Source organism: Vigna umbellata, chromosome 3 (genome assembly GCF_029865625.1).
Source record: "Vigna umbellata cultivar VRB3 chromosome 3, Vumbellata_1.0, whole genome shotgun sequence".
NCBI classification, from domain to species: Eukaryota; Viridiplantae; Streptophyta; class Magnoliopsida; order Fabales; family Fabaceae; genus Vigna; species Vigna umbellata.
In genome coordinates, this window is record NC_142167.1 from 29,065,503 (window position 1) to 29,083,925 (window position 18,423).

Consider the following 18,423-nt stretch of genomic DNA (forward strand, 5'->3'; position numbering starts at 1 on the left):
ATATGCTCTCCTAATTTCTAGAATTCTTGAATACAAAGGAGTAAGCGTAGATGGTGAACATACCCAAGTCATCCAATCAATTGGGACTAAAATTGGCGAGACAACCTTTTGGCAAATGGGATTTCTTGCTCGTGGACGTGTGCTTATTCACAAGGATGATGATAATGATATGGATGCCCATATGGTAGAACCTGTAAGAGCTGCAACTCCTTCTAAAGTTGGTCCCTCTGCAATGCCTTCATCATCAACTCTCTCTATGGAAGAACATTTTGTCAATCTATCCAAACAAATGGAGGACATGAGTTTTGCTCATCAAACGCAGTTTGATCAGATTATTGAAATGCAGCAAACTCATCAAGAATATGTCTATGAAAGGCTTGAAGATTTTGATACTCACCTAGGCAACATTCAGGAACACCTCAATCTTCAACCTCCAGAACGTCCCTCAAGTCCTACTTTTTAGAGAATAGATAGTTGTCTTAAAGTTTTATTATGTGTTGTCTTTTATCTTTTGAGTGAAATGTACTTTCCTTTGCATCAATGAATAAAACTTCTTCATTTTTCATCATTGCATAAATTCACTTATTGAGGGGGAGAATATTTTGAGGGGGAGTATATTTGCTTTTTGCTTATGATCAAAAATGGGGAGAAAAACTTCCAGTGCACTTACTACGAACTTGTTTGTAAGTTTGAATTTTGTACAAATATTCAAAAATGCTTTTAAACAGGAAATTTTTTATCATCATAAAAAAGGGGGAGATTTTTACCAATGAGGAGCATTGGTGTCTTGAAGATTATGATTTTGATAATGCTACAAAGTGAAGAACTTGAAGACTTTAGTTATAATTTATTTAAAAGCATTTCTATAAAATCAATTGTAATAGGAATAAACTTTGATAATGTAAACACATAGAAGTTTTCCTATCTTTAGAAAGTTTGCGCAGATAATCGATTATTTGGTGTAATAATCGATTATCACAAGCTCATTTGAAAAACAACTGCTCGCGCAAATAATCGATTTTTGCTCAGAATAATTGATTATTTTGTTCTGACTTAGTACTACCCAAGTCTCACAGATAATCGATTATCCCTCAGAATAATTGATTACCAGCTTTTGAAAAACCCCATAACAGACAAGGAAAATCGATTATCACTTACAATAATTGATTATCATTAGCAGTTGGGAGTTGTCTTTTTAATTCTGACCTTTGGGCTATATATACTCTTTGCCAAACCCTTTAGAGGGTTAACCTATGCCATTTGAGAATACAATTTGTCTAAGGAAGTTCTCAAGTGATAGTGTGTTAAGTCTTGTGAATAGGAGAAGCTCGCGTTTAGTGTGTCTAAGGTCGGAGCGGTTCTCTTCAAGTGTCTAAGGTCGGAGCGGTTCTCTTCAAGTTGGCTGGGTAGTTTACTTCATGTTCGTTTGCCGAAGGAAGGTTCTTCCGTTAGTTTGTCGAAGGAAGGTGTTTTCTACTCTTTGATTATTTCATTATCTTGTATTCTGTACAACTATATTTTTAGTGAAGAAGGTTAATCAGTACTCATAGTGATTAACGACTAAACGTAAAATCTTTTTATTCGAACCAGGATAAAAAATTTTGTGTTGATTTTCTTGAATCCTACTCTATGCACTTTTAGCATACCAACTGTTTGATAAAAGTTATCTAAGAAAATCAAGATTTTTAAACAAACTATTTCATCTTGTTTATTGACCGCTAAGTATTCTTCTATGCATTTAAATTGGTTGGATGGTACCCGTATAAAGTATTTTGTTATTGAAATCAGTTCAACCTTTGTCAAATAGTAATTAATGCAACAGTTACCTCACTTAACCTACCTTTTTATCTCAAACACTTATTTATAGGTTTTCGTGGTGGCCTTTTGATTATGGTTGGCTTAATTACAGTCCAATTGTGAGTAATTGCACTTTAATCTTAAGTTAATAAATTTCACAATCGATCTTATTTAAGGTTAGACAGTATGCTTGGTGATCATCTAGGCTCGGTGGCATGCTCTTCAAGCTAATGCTTCACTTATTTAGTTTATGCATGTCCGGTTAGCCTGTTTAGTGACCGATCGAGCTCGATAGTCTGCTCATTAAGCTAGTGCTTCACTATTCGAGTTGGTACATTGACGATCGACATGTTTTATGGTCATCCGAACTTGGGGACATGTGCTTCGAGCTGTGGATTGACCATTCAGACTAGTGCATGGTCAATCAGCCTGTTTGGTGTTCGACCGAATTCACTGGTATGCTTTTCAAATTGTGGATTGGCCATTCAAACTATTATTGATCGTCCATATTTTGACTAACTAGACGGTTATACATTACAGAATTAAATAATAATAAATTATATATTGAATATTCTCGGTGTCTAACTTTCAAAATGAATATGCACCAAAATAAGATATAACACACTAGTGCATTGAAATTATACGACAACAATTGTTTTGTGTCTATGACAGCGATTATAGAACCGAAGTATATTTAGGCGATGTAAAAAGCATATTCACGCGAAGCAAAGAGGTTATGATTTTGCCTCGGTTTAAAAACCGGAAACAATAAACCAAAAAAAAAGTTGGGTCTATTGCCTCAATTGTGGTTTCAACCGAGGCCGTAGACCATTAAAATTAATTCATTAAAGGGTTTATGGTCTTAGTTGGATCCAAAATTGTGACAATATATCTTTTTTGCTTCAATTTTTACCACAACTGTTGTCTAAAGTATGTTTTTTTTAAAATGTTTGTTTCTGTAAATATTCCATAGCATATATACAAGAAGACAAACCCAGAAACACAAAAGAAGTCATGCACAAAAAACACACATGCACACAAGAACAACCATTTAATGTGATTTTTGGTTTTCATAATTGTGGTCATTATCTTTGAACGAAATTTCTTTTTAGTACTCTTTTTTTTTAAATTCCTTTGAGGATAAAATCCCAAGAGCCCTTAATTTGGATTAATATGAAGTTTTAAAAATATTTGCATTACAAATCTTAAAATTACCATAACTTTCACTCCGGTTAACTGTTTTCATATTATTATATATGCATTTGGGGTAGATAACAATTTCTAATACCGTGGTAGCTCGCTTAGCCAGTTAATCCTTCCAAATCTCCCAAAAATTGTTGTTTTCTGTTTTTCAGAAATTTATTTTCTTATTTTTTGAAAACTTTGCAAAAATATTTAAAATAGTTAGACTTTGAGTTTTGAGCTGAAATTTTTTGAGTGGTTTTCATGATTTTTTGGACCTTCATACAAATTTTAAAGCCATTTAGAATTCATTTGACCATACTCTCAACTTTACCTATACCTATGTTATACGAAGAACAAACAATCAAACGAAAACATCAAAAACCTAAAACAAAACTACCTTGAAGGTGAGTTTGATGCTTAAACGAAACGAAATAAAATCCAAAGAGCACCTATACACAAAATCAATCGGTAAAAATGAAAGAAAATGGTAGAGAAAGCAATTAATTAATGAAAAATGAAAGAAAAAATGGAAGAAATGGAAGTTGATGGTGTGGAAGACATGGAGAGAGTAGCTGCACAACAGATGGTTGTGTTTCAAATGTGCAAGAGACTCTCTATTTGCAAAATTTAACCCTAGAAACATGTTATACCTCAATTATAATACTAACCGAGACAATAAGGGTCTGTGGTCTAAGTTCTATTAAGAATTGTTGCCTATAGCCTCTCAAAATAATAAAATAAAAATTTAGTTATTTTATGTCTCGATTCGCGACATAATTGAAGCATAAGTACTCTATAGTCTCGGTTCTTTAGACAATCGATGTCATAGATCACTTTAGGTTTCAATTTTTTTGTGAACTGAGACATATATGTTTGTGATAATTGTAAAAATGTCACTGCACCATTTTATACTTTGGTTGCAACGAAATCGTGTCAAATGCACGAGGTAAAATCCATATTTTTTTATTAGCATCAGAGACATCACCCTTGTTTTTAAATCTTAGTTAATTGCATTATCATTTAATAGATACAATAAACAATTATTTTTAATCAATTTAAAAAATTTGCTTAAAATTTTAATTGATTTAGTCTAAAATATATTATTTTCTCTTTGAAGAATTGCTACTTACACGTTGGTGTAATTCCATCTATGTAATGCTCCACTCCTCATTGTTCTTGAGCGGACGTTAAAAGTTGGAAAATAATTATTAGTTTTATGGAGGTTTTATCTGTGCTTTGGAATATGTATGACCCACTAACTTTATAATGCATAACACAATAATCATACTAAAAGAGATTTACTATTTGTGTGTCATTCTCCTCTTAAAATGTTATTGTTTAAGTTTACTTATTCACCATATATAACCATTAATTTTTAAGAAAATATTCTGAATAATGAATAATTATATTCAGAGTAACTAGATCTCTTATTTATTTATTTATTTATATATGATAAAATAATTATAAATGTAAGTAGGAAATTAAAACGATTGTTTAAATAAGACTTGATAGTATTCATATTCTGTGATTCTATTTTAAAAATATTAAAAGATTCTATGTTTTCAAACATTTGTTTTAGTTAAAACTTTTCAAATATTATATTTATCTTTAAACAATATTTTCCTCTTATAAGAAAAGAAGTGTTTACTTTAAAACTCAAATATTATTTTGAAAAATAGAGACAAACTCTTATTGATCTTGTCAAAATTTTGAGCGTGAATTTGTAGATATTAACAAGATCTTAGCGGTAACTTAAAGTATTATCGTTAGAATATTATTTAATTTAAGTATATATAATGATACATCATCATAAATAATCATAATATCAAAATTTTGAGATTAATTATATATATAAATAGTTTTAATAGATGTAGGTTTAAACTGCTCTAGGATGAAGAGGCTTAATGAGACTTGTTGGGTTGTGCTCTTTACTATCTCTGTTAGATCACGTAGGAACATAAGTCTTCAGTCTAGATCTAAGGGGAATGACTGACCATTCCTAATGGAGGGCTTAAGGGACCAATGTTTCTGTTATCGGCTTCATGGTGGACGCTAATTTTTCGATCCCAAATTTTTCGAGTGACATCATTAGAGTCAATCATGTGAGGTATTGTCCGCTTTTGAAAGTAGAACTATGTCATAGTTTTGTTCTTAAAAGAGTTCTTAGGTGGAAAAAGAAATGAGTAATTAAAACATAAGTTTTCTAATCAAAGTCTAGGGAATTGACTAATCATTTCCAATGGAGGAATTAAGAAACAGATGATTCGTCTAGTTACTTTAAAACTCTAAGTATGACAATTTTGAAAAATAGTGACAAACCCGTGTTTATTGAAATTTTCCATCTTTGATCCTATGGTAAGAAAAAGTGTTAGCTTTATTAGGAATTTAAAATTTGAGTATTTCAAAATACATAGACAAAAACCATATTGGCATAAAAAGTTAAAGATTAAGATTAGAATTGAAAATGTTTTTGTCCGAGTAAAAAGACAATCATCCTTTAATAAATTGTGGTCTCTTTTTTCAGTTGAATATAGTCTGAACTCTAGTAACCAGATTCAAATCTGCTATTATTTTACTTTTGAAAAATCAAATTTTTAGTTTACATTATTATATATACCAGCAAATTTGAAAAGAATTGTGAAGTTAACACTAGTTTACATTATTACATTTGATAAGGAATGTATGGCTTTTGAGCATTAGAATTGTGAAGTGACACTAGTGAGTGAGGCTGATGGAAAAAGAGACTGCTGCTTTGTAAATATATATATATATATATATATATATATATATATATATATATATATATATATATATATATATATATATATATATATATATATATATATATATATATATATATATATATATATAGTGGTGGATGTGGGAATTGCAATATGGACAGCAACTGGTGCTCTTTGTGGTCGTACAATCACTTATATTCTTTTTCTTAAGAAATGAGAATAAAAAAATATTTTCTTTGATTCCAATTTAAAATTACACAATCAACAAAAAAATTACAATAAAATCAAAACACGATAAAATAACATGTTATGGTTTTTGCTATCTAGGTATCATTTTCAATGTTTAAAATGATACTATAATTATCTTTTATTTTCGTATATCTAATCTTGAATCTATACTTATAGTGAAGTACACATAAAACTAGATAAAACATGAATAGTGATTTAATTCAAAGTCAAATTACGTTGGTGTTTGTGTTAAGAGTTTACTTTGTAACAGTGAGGGTACCCAAAAATTGTTTGTAGTTTGGGTATAGTTATTAACTTTTGAAATTCATCTTATAAAAAAAACTTTTGAAATTCTTTTAATTTCCTCTAGGACCAGACAAGTATAGCTCTTATAAAACAGTTTGGTTCAAATGCATAAACATCGCCAAACAGATAAATTATTATTTTCTGCACATTATTTTCACGTTTCTTTTCGTAACTTTTTATATTTTATTGATAATAAGAGACGCGTCCTTTACAAGATGTAACTTTAACGATTGTTTTGCTTGGATTACGGAATTGGGAGAAAAACACAGGAATGAGAAAATTATTATATTGTGTACTTATAATTTTATCGATACTCCATTGTGGCATTAATATGTATCGATTAGGCTCTATTCACATTAAAGAATGGATATAGGAAGAGGAAATGGATGGATTTGAGAATATTTGAAAGTAAGTTTATTATTGTTTATTTTAAGAGATTTGGAGGTGAATGAGAATGGATTTGGAAGGAAAGTTTGTAAAAATTAGAGTAGAATTTGATATGTCACAGATAAAAATGTTTTAATTGATAAAAAATGAAGATTACCAAAATGTCCTTAGTGGTAAAAATAATGTAAAATGATATTTATTAATAATAGTAAATTTAATTACTTCTTAATATAAATTAATATAAAATTATTTAATTATTTATTAATATAGATTAAAATAAAATTATTTAATTACTTATTAATATAGATTATTAAATTTTTAAAATTAATTTTATCATCTTAAATTAATATTATTGTTATAAAAGATTTTAATAAACATTCTCAATGTTTTTAAATCTTTTTCATTATTATTAATAGTAGTTATACAAAATATATTATTATGATTAATTGATTTTTTAATAAATTTTAATTATTTTAATTGCATCTTAAATAAAACCCATTTGCATCAATTACACCTGTAACTAATCATGAAATAAAACAAGGAAAAAATTGACATTTACATCAATTGCCTTCAAATCTCTTCTCATCAGCGAGTGGTAATTTAGTACAAGTTAACACCGCCTTAGAGACTAAATGGATTTAAACTCGCGTATACACACATATTTATGTTTGTTTGTACGTGTTTTTTTTATTAATAAATATACATTATATTAACATATATTTAAATATATATTATATTAAAAAATATTTAAATATGTATTATATTAAAAGATATTTAGAGATTGAGAAAAAATATATTTTTAAGTTTTTAATTAAATATTGAATAGAATAAATATAAAACATTATTAATAAGTTTAGAAAGTTGATAAAAGTATATTTTTGTAGAAACAGATATAACATGTTAAAAATATAGAGTAAACTAAAGGATAGCCTGTGCAAAAATTTGTGAAGTATATTTGCTATAAATATGAATCAATATATGGACATATTGATCTAATATGAATTATTAGACTTGTCTAACCAATGCATTATTAGATTCATCTAATATTTAATGTTAGACTCATTTAATAAGTATATAAACACATTCGTCTAAAGTATAATATTAAACTCATCTAATGTGTATGAACATGATCGTCTAATTAGATAATAAATATAATTGTTTAATGTGTATTAATAAGCTCGTATAATAAGTGTATAAATAGACTCATTTAATGATTATTACTTTACTTTATTTTATTCTATTTTATTTTATTTCCATATCTTTTATTTTTATTTTTATTTTTGTTTTTGTGCTAACAATATTTTCTAGGGTTTTGTGTCTAATGCTTGCAGGATGCAATTCAGACAAGAAATTAATTATATGGACACTCAATTCCACCAAGGTACTTTCAACCACTGGTGGGAACCTCACTCAAGCATAGATCAAAGTCAATTTGGACATGTTGTCGGACAATTTTATAGGAACCAGAACAACAATGGCAGCAACAACTCTCTATATCAGAAAGATGGGCTAAGATAGATGACACACTTCAATAGTTAATGCAGATGTTTGATTCTCATCACAAAAGCACTCAAGCTGCCGAACAATTTGATAGGCTGCCACAACAACAATGGCAGCAACAACCCTCTATATCAGAAAGATGGGCTAATATGGATGGCACGCTTTAACAGTTCATACAGATGTCTGAGTCTCATCGTAATAACACTTAAGCAGCATGCATAAGGATGGAGGCGCATTGTAGGTTCATAATTCAGAAGCTGGATGGTTTTGGGGGCAATATGGAAGTTAGCCCTAAAGAGGAGTGCAACGTCGTTATCACTGAGAGTGTCAAGTTTTTAATTAGAGAAAAATAGAGACAAAAGAAGAAAGTTTGAGAAAAAAAGAGAAGGATGTAGAGGAAAAGAAAGAAAAAGAAGAGAGTGAGAGAAAAGAAAAGGAGAGGGAAGAAGAGGAAGAAGATAAGAGAAAAATAGAAAGAAAAGAAAAATAAAGTTTGAGTGAAAAAGAGAAAGATATAGAGAAAGAACAAGAAGAGAGTGAGAGAAAAGAAAAGGAAAAAGATAGGGAAGAAAAGAAAAAAAGAGAGGAAGAGGATAAGCAAAAAAAAAAGAAAGAATTATATGAAAAACCTCTTCCTTACCCAAAGAATTATTCTAAGGAAGAGAAGGAAAGACAGTTTCAGCAATCCATGGAAATCTTCGAGGAATTGGAGATTAAAATTCCTGTGACTAAGACATTGCAACAGGTACCCGGTTATGTTAACTTCCTGAAGAAATTCAACAAAAAGAGAAAAAGTCCAGAGGAAGAAACAATTGAGGTACAGAGCAATTGCAGTGTGATCTTGTAGAAGGCACTTCCTTCAATATCTCCTGCACTATTGGGAGTCATGAAAGAGGGAAAGCCTTAATTGATTTAGGGTCCATTATCAACTTGATGCCCTTATCTATACTTGAAAAGATTGGTGGTCTTGAAGTCAAGCCTACAAAGAGGAAGCTGTTGAAGATAAGTTGGTGTGGAGACAGAAAGGAGAACACCAAGATTAAAGTTGGAATTGGGTGATCCAGATTGAGCTTAATGGTGTCAAGCTAGTGACGTTAAAGAAGCGCTTGCTGGGAGGCAACCCAGTCTCTGAATTTTATTTTATTTTTTATTTTGTTTTATTTTTTATTTTCTTTTTTCTTTTTAATTTAGTTGTGTGGTTTGGATTTGATTTTGTTTTTGTGTGTTTGAATTTTTTTTAGGGTTATATGCTGCTTCTGATGGCAGTAATGGCAGCATCTACTAATGGATGCTTCTACAACATCTACTGATGGATGTTGCTATGATGAGCATGATGAATGACAGCATCTACTGACGGATGCTGCTATGGAAAAGGATAGACATCTACTGATGGATAGACATCTACTGATGGATGTTAGGTGATTAGGCATCTACTGATGGATGCCGATAAAGATGAAAACGATTGGTGTCTACTGAGGGATACCAATGAAGATAAGAAATATTAGCATCTACTAATGGATGCTATGTGATTAGACATCTACTGATGGATGTTACTGATAGCATCTACTGATGGATAGTATGATGATGAAGACTGGGTCAAGCTAGTGACGTTAAAGAAGCACTTACTGGGAGGCAACCCAACTTTCTAAACTTTTCCTTTTGATTATTTGTTTTGTTTTTGTATTGCTTGAATGAATTATTCTGCTTTGATTCAACTGTGATTGTTTTGTGATGAGTATTGCTTTGTGAGATTCTGGTGTATGGATTGATGTTGGGATGATGCATAATGTGATAATATGCAGGTGATGGCTCACAATGTATGAAACAGGTGTTTGAGGTAAAACTTGATTGAGACATTGAGCATGATGTTTTTCTGAATTCTGGAACTTAAGAGTTTACCTGTGTGAGTTTTGGGCTTCAGAGTTGTTGTAAATAATTGCTATTACTTTGGAAGCATGAATGATTTTTCCCAAATTTTCTGTGATTGAACTACTTGCTTGCAGGTTTCATATGATCAAGGCCATCTTTTGTTATCCCTTATTCTTTTAGCCTTCAAAGAAAATTTTGTCCATTAAAAAGAAAACAATTTGTTTTACCCTTTGAACCTTGAGCCTTATGCATGTTTTGAAAACTCTGTTTTAAATTCTTTAACTTGAGTTGAGTTGAGAATATTTCCACTAGACAATCTTGGTACCAACGTGGTACACTGCCTAATAATCCTTTAACTCAACTGAACTAATCAACAAATGTTTGAATTCTCTTCAAAATACGCAATCAAACAGATTGCTTACAAGTCTTTAGATGATTACTCTCACAGAAAGGATATATGTTCAGTACAACTCAATCTATAGACTCGCAAAGTGTTTTTATGTCTTCTCTCTTCTTACAATAGTAAGCTTATATAACAATGAAGTTTGAGAATGTTTCTAGACTTGAGTTTTTTCTCTTCTCAGATATTTTCTGAGTTCTTGAACTCTTTTATGCTTTTCTCATATCACTTTTGTTGTTTTTGAACGTTAAATATTTAATGACATTAATGCCTATTCAGAACAACAAAGTGTTTTTTACATTTTCTACCGTTCACGTAGGATTTTATCATTTAAGGTTCTCACTAAGATGTCAAGCATTGATTAAAGACTTATGAAGTAGATCATTTAGCTCATGTTATCGTCTATTATGTATAAACGCTTTTTAAGTCCTGCTTTATTCAAAAAGTGCATTTAACAAGTTGTCTTCTATCACAAGTGTTTGGAATATTAATTGAGACTTTCAAAGTGCTTTCTGAAAACATTGTCTAGAAAATTTTACCTTATTAACTAAGTTAAGAGTGTGATTGATTATGGTCTGGTACAATATAACTTTTTTGTGTAGCAAGACTCTCATTGACACTTAAGCTTGGGGATTGTTTAGTTGCATCTAGTTTTTGCCTAGGTGATTTTTTAAGACTTCCTAATTTATCCTCATTTCGTTTAATGTTCTTTTGTTAAACTTCAAAACATATGAGAGTGTTTATACATTTTAATCTTATAGACGATTTTGTCTTAACAAAGCCTTACGGTTAGAGTCATCATGCCTACTCCACAAAAGCTTCATGGTCAAGGTCATCATGCCTACTCCACAAAAGGCTTATGGTCGTGATTTGTTTCCCATGCTTTTCAAAAGCCTTACAAGTAAAAACTTTGTCTATTCTACAAAAGCCTTACGAACAGAGCACTATACTTAGCTCAAGTGAAAGCCTTACAAACGAAACGCAAGTTCTCCTTTTTCCAGCTCACCAAAGCCCTTTGGATGAAAAGGAATCAACTGGCTTTACAGTTATAAGATAAAGACATAACACATAAACATGCATTTCAGCTTTACACTAAACATACAACATCACTTCAACACAAGAGTAGAATCAAAATCCAATATCACAACCATGTTCCAACACAACACGACAAACATCACAACAACTCGGCCAGACCCACTCACAACTTGGCCTGAACATGCATAACTAAAAAAACCATCAAACACAACTCAATCATGAATAAATATAGCTCTGAAAGACAATAAAACAACTCGGTATGCAAACATCACAACCCGACCAACACCTCAAACAGTCCGACAATCATCATAAACAGTTTGACCAAGATAAAAATTCTCCATACCAACCTCAAAAACACCCAAAACAAATCTAGAACCGCAAAACCGATATCCAAAACAACTTAAACAAAATAGTCCGGCTAGCCTAAGCCGACCACCTTACAACTCGACCAACCTAGCCACCACACAGCTCGGACAACACCACCTCTAACTCGGCCAACCCGACCACTATCCAAACTAACCACCTTATAGCATGGCCGACAACACACCGCACCACACCCGAGCCTAACCTTTAATAGCTCGGCATACACTATGCAACCTGGCATGAACACTTAGCAACTCATAAATATTGTGCACCTTGGCTTGACCATTTAACAACTCAGCAGCACTGTTAAACAACTCGGTTACAATATTAAAGCACCTAAATAGCACGTCTTAACAATCTAACTAATGTGGATTGAAACTTAAGAACATGGAAAATATTTCATAGTTCATGAATTTAGCACATTAAACCCAACTTAAGATACCCAACACTGCATAACCTGGCTTAGCCTATTAACATCACAGATCAACACCCAAACATAAAGAACAACACAAGACATGACAACTTAGCAACTCATATTTAACTTAACAAAACCTCCAGTAATAGAAACAACTCAGTACACTTGATAACAACTCGATTCTGATTAACAACCACTTTGTTCAAGCTTAACCAACATGGTTCAAAACTGAAATAATGCGGATTAACACGTAACAGCATGGTTCCCATAAAATACCACTCAAAGTATCATAGATCAACAACTTAACTAAAACAAATTCATGATAAACACCTCAGAATCAACCTGGTCAGCACAACTTACTTATATTAACACCGATTCAACTTAAAAGACAATCTGAATCCATTTACATACAACTCAGTTTGGACTTTAACCACATAGATCCTCTGAAACACACAAATTAAACTTTGAACAACATGGCCACTACTCTTATAACAGCTTAGTTACAACCATACGTAACATAGATAAAAACATATACAACATGGATCAAGCTTAAACAACACAATTTCAAGCCTGCACCACAACATTCGCGCTTAACACAAGATTCACATCTAACACCATACCTTCATCACTTTTCATAACCATGCATCAGTTTCAAATATAGTAACTCCTATGCATAACTAATAAATCACTAACATCTTAAGCATTGAACCATAAGGCCGAAAATCATATATACCATACCCTAACTAATCAACGTGACTAAAACTATAACTAAAATGCTTCACCAATTATCATACTTAAATAACAGTTTATTATATGCACATAGACATCAATACACATGTTCATTAATCCGTTATTCTACATCGCCAACTATCTATACATATAACTACTGGATCAAAGCACAAGCACTCATAACCCAAAATTCACGTATAACTATATTTATATAATGTACTGACAGTAACCTATCCCAATCCATTGACACTTCTAAAACAGCATATAACTATTAAATTTTATATCAGAATCATCAAATAATATCTCCCTTCAAATATACCAATCATTACAAACATTATACTACACCACAAAGATCAGAATTCCTAAAACAGAGAATAGTCACGTACCTAGTCTCCCAGTTCCTATATTCAACTTAAAACATTGCAATAATACAAAATCATAACTTATACTATCTACAACCACATGTTCATCTCATACCCATCAATAAACCCATTGCATGACTGGTCAAAACAACAGAGAATTATACTAGAGAAACACACAAGGGTTAATGAACACCAAGTTATATACAAGTACATCCATCCATGGTCATCACATAAAAAATTTGCATAACAAAAGCAAGGCCAACTCCTCTTACCTTTGATTCTCCTGAGCCTCTTTTCCTTCCACAGATAGCTCTTCTACTGCACCAACCCATTCTCCCAGCCGTCACACGTTCATGCTTGCTAACCCTCAAACATGCTGCCTCCCTCCTCTCTTTTCCAGAATATTCTGATTCCCCTCTACAGGTTAATTTGCACGTAAAAAAATGTGATTGATTGCTCGTTACAAATCTTTCTCCTTACTTATCATAATAAACTTTAAATACCTATGTGTGTGTCAAGATTCAATGCACCTATTATTTGCTCATCCACTGGAAAAACATGACAAAAAAAAGTACACCTAAGCTTTAATACAAGTTCGAACCCTCTATCTCAAACACCAACGGCACCAAACCAAAACAAGTATCACATTCATCTTTACTGTAACAATACATAACAAACTATATACATATATTAATCACGTCAATGAATAATAAAATAATTTAATAAAGCATCACGTGGACCTCCAGCAAATCTACCGACATCCTCTTCTATGTCAGAAACATTTGCATGCTCCTCCTCCTCAACATCATCGTCAGAGGTCTCAAATGTCTCCTCCTGAACATTGAGCCTCATAGGCCTCATATGTCTGCTCCTCAAATACTCACTCCTAAGCTATAGGGTCATCCTCAATAGGAGTTGCACGTCTTTATAAAAAGTATTTGAATGAATTGATTTTACCATTGAATTATAGTGGTATAAATATACAAATTGATAACCTAATTGGAAAGAGTAAAGGGAACAAACTCCATCAATTTAGCTCTAACAATTAACCTAAATAAAGGGAAAGTAGATATACAGAAATTGGCTAATAAAAAATAATTATTATAATTTAAAACTAATTATTATAATTTAAAACTAACTATTATAATTGATATCCTCCCGCAAGTTGGATGATCTAAAAGAGAGATGCAACTTGGACAATAATGAGTCAAACCGAGGATGAAGTAGAGGATTTGTGAGTATATCAGCAAGTTGATCATTAGTAGACACAAAGGACACCCGAAACTTTCCTTTTCGAACATTTTCACGAACAAAATGATAGGCTAAGGTTATATGTTTCATCCGAGAGTGGAAAACAGGATTAGAGCTAAGAGTTGTGGCACCAAGATTGTCACAATAGATAACCGGATTGGTTGTGGGCATGTGAGCATGTTCAGTGAACAAGGATAGGACTCATAGAAGTTCACTGGCCGTGTCAGCCAAGGCTTTGTATTCTGCTTCAGTTCAGAAATGAGCAACAGAGCGTTATTTCTGGGAGCTCCAAGAGATGGGAGTGCTACCAAGATACAACAAATAATTAGTGGTAGAGATATAATCATCCTTATCACCCGTCCAATCTGCATCTGAGTTAGCATGGAAGGTTAACGGAGCAGTTGCTGAGATGAAGATGCCTTTGTTGCAAGAGCCCGCCAAATAACGGAGCACCCGTTTGAGGGCAGACCAATGCGTCGTTCTGGGGTGAAGCATGAACTGCGCAAGTTTGTTGGTACTGAAGGCGATGTTCGGGCGAGTAAGACTTAAGTATTGAAGACTTCCCACGAGTGCGCGATACTCAGTTGGGCAAGGTAGGAGATCACCGAAATCCTTGAGTAATGGAGCACTGGCGGACAAGGGAGTGGATGTTGATTTTGTGTTAGCCATGCCTGATTTATGGAGTAGATCAGTGATGTATTTCTTTTGTGAAAGAAATAGTCCTGTATCGAAAGGAATTACTTCGACGCCCAAGAAATAGTTAAGACAACCAAGGTCTTTCTTTCAGCGAAAACCGAGCAGCAATGGTGGAAATAAGGTTGGACAACTCTGTAGAGGAACTCCCAATGATAATGATATCATCAACATATACTAATAAATATAGTGTGGAACCTGATTTTTTGTAGATGAAGAGAGATGCATCTGCAGTTGAATTGACAAAGCTAAGAGAAAGTAGAAACACTCGAAGCTCCGTATACCAGGAGCGGGGTGCTTGCTTTAGCCCATAGAATGCCTTTTTGAGGCGGCAAACATGATCAAGGAAACTTTTGTTGACAAAACCAGGAGGTTGGAGCATGAAAACTTCCTCTTTGAGCGCCCCTTGAAGAAACGCATTATTGACATCAAGTTGGCGGATGGACCATCCTTGACGAACTTCAAGTGTGAGAACAATGTGAATGGTGACCGGTTTAACAACCGGACTGAATGTCTCTATATTGTCCCAACCAGGGCGTTGGTGAAAACCTTTGGCAACTAGCCGAGCCTTGTACCAATCAATCGAGCCATCCGGGTGTCTTTTGATTCGAAAAACCCATTTGCAGCCAACCAAATTTTGAGTAGAGGACTGACTGACAAGTGCCCAAGTATTGTTACGGTGTAAGGCGTCAAACTCAGCTTGCATAGCTGAGCGCCAATCAGGGCCGCGAAGAGCTTGGGTGATGGTGCTGGGCTCGAGTGGAGAAGAGGGTTGGACATGGAGGTTAAGCTTTTTGAGGGGTTTGACAATGTTGTTTTTGGACCGGGTGATGATGCCACCTTCATCGGTTTGGGGTCTCTTGTTAGGATTGACATCGGGTTGGGATGGTGGCCACAGAACATTGTGAGGATGGTGTTGAGGTTGGAGGTGAGGGAAGGGATTCAGAGTGTCTAGTGGAGGGTTGGGCCGGAGTCGGGGAGTTAGGGAAGGATGAAGATGAAGGGGCAGCCGAGATCTCCTCTGATGGGTTTAGAGTGGTACTGACCATGGGTTGGATTATGGGATGGAGTATGGAGAGTTGAAGTGGGCCTTGTTGTTGCTCTGCACTCGGCCTGGCTTGAGGTACTAAGGAGTTGTACGGGAATTCAGATTCAACAAACTTGACATGGCGAGAGGTGTAGATCCTTCATGTGGCTGGATCGAGACACAAGTATGCATGTTGACCAGTCAAGTAACCTACAAAAACACACATAGCAGACTTTGGTGCAAGTTTATGGTTAGCATATGGTTTAATCTAGGGAAAACACAAACAACCAAAACACTTTAACTTATGATAATCCGACCTAATTTTGAGTAATTTGGAATAGGGTGACTAGTACCCAAGAATTGGTGTTGGGAGACGATTTATGAGATAGGCGGCAGTTGTCATGGTGTGAGGCCAATATGTTAGGGGCAAACCTGAGTGGTGGAGAAGAGAGAGACCGGTTTCGGCAATGTGTCGATTCCGGCGTTCGGAAATTCGATTGTGTTGAGGTGTATGAGGTGGGGTGGTGTGATGACTTATTCCATGAGTGCTTAAAAAAGGAAGGAGACCAATATATTCGCCACCATTATCCGTGTAAAGAATTTTGATGTTGTGATGAAAGAAATTTTCAACAAGCGAGTAAAATATAGCGAGTAAAATGATCAACAAACAAGCAATAGTAGGGAAGACCATCAATTGATAAAATAGGGGAAGTCCATACATCAGAGAAAATTATTTCCAAAGGATAAGATGATTTAAGAGTGGATTCATGGAAAAGAAGTTTATGACTTTTGCTAATTTGACATGAGTTGCGCTCTAATTGCTGGAATTTATTTTAACCCAAAGAAAAATGTTGTTGAATAAACGTGAAGATAGAAGAGGAGGGATGCCAAAGTCTATGGTGCCATGAAGTAGAGGAGTCTGTGCGGACAGAGTGGACGGACGGAGAGTTGGCTGGCCAGAGATAGAGTCCATCCACACATTAGCCATTATGGGTTGTTTGACCCGTCTGCAAGTTCTTCACATAAAAAGAGTTTGGTAAGAAAACAACAGCAGAGTTAGTTTGTTTGGTGAGTTGAGAGACATAAAGGATTTTCTATTGCATGGAAGGAACGCACAAAGTATGTGAGAGGGATAAATCATTAAGTAAAAGTGTTCCAGAATGGAGATGTTTAAACCTGAACCGTTACCCATATACAATGAGTCTGGACCCCTGTACGGATGATGAAGCGCGAGATTGGCAAGATCATTGGTGACGTGATGCGTCGCTCCACTGTTAACCAGAAAATTAGTTTGAGATGTGCCGGCAGTTGTAGTATGGACCTGAACCTGTCTAGGGTTAGCAGAAGAGGAACGAGGAGGCATCGGGACACCAGGGTGTTGCTGCTTGAAGGTGTGATACTGAGAAAGGACATGGCCCTTGACATTGCACCACTGATAGCGACCAAGAAACGGTTTGCGATTGTTAGGGCGTGAAGTTGATAATGCAGAAAATTTCCCAGATCGAGTTTTGTCATAATGGTTGGGTCGAGCTTGTGCATTCAAGGCTGTCATGGGAGCAGGAACCTGTCGTTGAGCAGTAGTAAAAGAGAATTCTTGAATGAAAAGCTTCTCGAGGAGGTCATCAAAAAGAATGGTAGTGTCCCTTGCATTGACGCTGTCAATGACAACTTTGTAACCGTCGTCGAGGCCACACAAGACATGGTCAGTCATGTCTTCAACGGAGACAAGAGAGTCAAGTGAGGCAAGGAGATCTGCAGTTTGCTTCAGAGAATGCATGTAGGTGGTGATGGATTGGATACCTTTGGACGCCGTGTGGAGACGCTCTTTTAACTAATTGAGGTGGTTGTGGGATGCCTTAGCATAGGTGCGCTGGAGAAGAGTCCAGAGATCATGTGATGTTGTTGTTTGAGACACCAGGATGCAACCTCAGAGGAGAAAGTGGTGAGGAGAGCACCGTATATAAGACGGTCCTGTGTGTTGAAGAAGAAAAAAAAATGAAGAGGATCGTGTTAGTTTGATACCATATAGAAAGTATTTGAATGAATTGATTTTGCCATTGAATTACAGTGATATAAATATACAAATTGATAACCTGAGTGGAAAGAGTAAAGGGAACAAACTCCACCAATTTAGC